We start from the raw sequence: 2,304 nt of genomic DNA on the forward strand, positions 1-2,304 counted from the left end.
CCCCCCCCCGCCGAGGAGAATGCTATTAGAAACAAAGAGTTGGCCACTAGGCTTATGTTCACTCAGGCACACATTTTGCACATCTTTTGTTCTTCCAACAGCCCTGTGAAGTTATTAGTCCTATTTTATAGTTGAGCAATCTTTGCATCCTTGCACAAGCTCCCCCAGCTAGTTGTGGAGGCTGGCTACAAGCTGAGGATTTTATTTGATTAATGAAAGATTCAGTCCATCAGCTTTTAATAGTATCCTCATTCATTTTGCTCACAAAAGGTACAAAATATGACCAATTCTCTCCAAAAGGTATTTGTAATCACATTTTTTGTGTGTATGAAAAAAGCATACTACTTAATGTATATAATGAATTAAGTTTACTTTTGTAATAGGTATACATGTATAGAAGACATAATAACATTTTATGTAGTCATGTACTGAAATATTGGTAGTTAAATGCTTCAGAATATCTAGAAATAAAATATTCCGGTAACTATGTAGCAAGACTCCTTTATTTATTCTATCTTGTATTTATAACAGTGTAGACCCTTGGATAGTCATTTTATACTTTGGGTTATACACACATTCATTCAAAACACATTAATTGAACACAGGGACAACATATATAAAATAAGTCATATTGGCTCCCTTCAGACTGATGTAGGGATTTAAATATGCAAACAAATAAGACAGGGGTAGTTAGTTGTGAGAGCTGGAACAGAAGTCTGAGAACTGTCAGAAGCTCCAATATAATGTAGAGGAACACGTCCACATTGGCGCTGGGGAAAAACCCGGATTTCAGTTGCTCCTCTGTGCAAGGTGAGCTGTGTGATCATGTAATCTACAGGAGCTGGCTCTTCCCACGTGGATCAGAGGAATGGAATGAGGACTTTGAAAGCGCATTGTCCAACACTGATCAAGTGGTGTTTGTACAATTAAACCAAACACTCAATGTATCAGGAAGTGGTAGAGCATAGTGGTTAAAGGCGTGTACTCTGAATCTGGGGTCAGATTTGGGCTTTACTAGTTATACCGCTTAAGGATAGTAAGTTTCAAAAACTCCATAAGCCTCCATTAGCTCACAGGTAAAATAAAAAGTATGATAACAGATGTTACCTCCTAAAACTATGAGGTATAGTGCCTGGGAAACAGTATGTTTTCCATAAAGGAGAGTTATTTTTATCTTCATTGTGTCTACTTGCTTTGCTTCAAGCTACATACAACTGTCAGCCCTGATACCTCCAAAAAGAAAGTAGCAAACAATAAGGCCAAGACTGAAGTGTGTGTACTAGCATGTATAAAATCTTGAGCAAATGGCAAAAATTAAGATAAATATACAAATAGTAATTATTGTAGTTTTAATTACAAAAAACGTAAATGCAGTTCTTTAAATTTCCAAAACTTATTAGCACAATTTAACCATATAAATAAGAAAATGAAATTAACATTTTATCACAAGATCAGAATACATGGAGTGTGGGATTTCTTTTTAGGTGGATGAAAATGTTCTGGAATTAGTGGTTATGGCTACATAACTTTGTGAATATACTAAAATTCACTGAATTGTATACTTTATTTTTAAAAATATGGTCTTTAAAAATTGATTCAGAGAGAGAAAGGGAGAGGGAGAGAGAGAGAGATAGAAACATCAATGAGAGAGAAACATGAATCAACTGCCTCCTGTACACCCCCTACTGGGGATTAAGCCAGAAACCCAGGCAGGTGCCCTGACAGGAAATCAAACTGGCAGCCTTCTGGTATATGGGTCCATGATCAACTGCTGACTCACACCAGCCGGGCTGAATTGTATACTTTTAAAAGGGTGAATTTTATTTATGTGAATTGGGTATCAATAAAAATTATACCTCAAAAAAGCTCTAGCAGGCAATCAGTTAAATATTTAGAAGAGAAAAAATAAAGCAAGAAGATATCAAACTTTATCTCAACAGATAGAGGTTGAGAAGTGGTGCAATATGACATGGTAAAGCTACAGCAGTGCTGGTGTGCAGGCGGGAGAGAAATATTTCATTCTACTGTTCAAAACTGACAATACTTGCTCTGTTCCCTTCTGACTGGGTTCTTGAGTATACTTGGCAATTTGTGCACCATTCTGGGGTTGAAATGAGTGTGTAATTGATTAAGAGTTACAGGAAAAACTTCACACAAACTTACCTTATTAAACCAATCTGGTTATGCCATAACAACATTTAAGCCAAAATTGAATAGCAAAATAAGTCCCCAAGAATATAAAAAGTGCATACACACATCCTCCCTCAACATCAACATTTCTGATCAGAATGGTACAAACCTACA

The sequence above is a fragment of the Myotis brandtii genome, unplaced genomic scaffold (assembly GCF_000412655.1).
Source record: "Myotis brandtii unplaced genomic scaffold, ASM41265v1 scaffold4, whole genome shotgun sequence".
Taxonomy (NCBI): domain Eukaryota; kingdom Metazoa; phylum Chordata; class Mammalia; order Chiroptera; family Vespertilionidae; genus Myotis; species Myotis brandtii.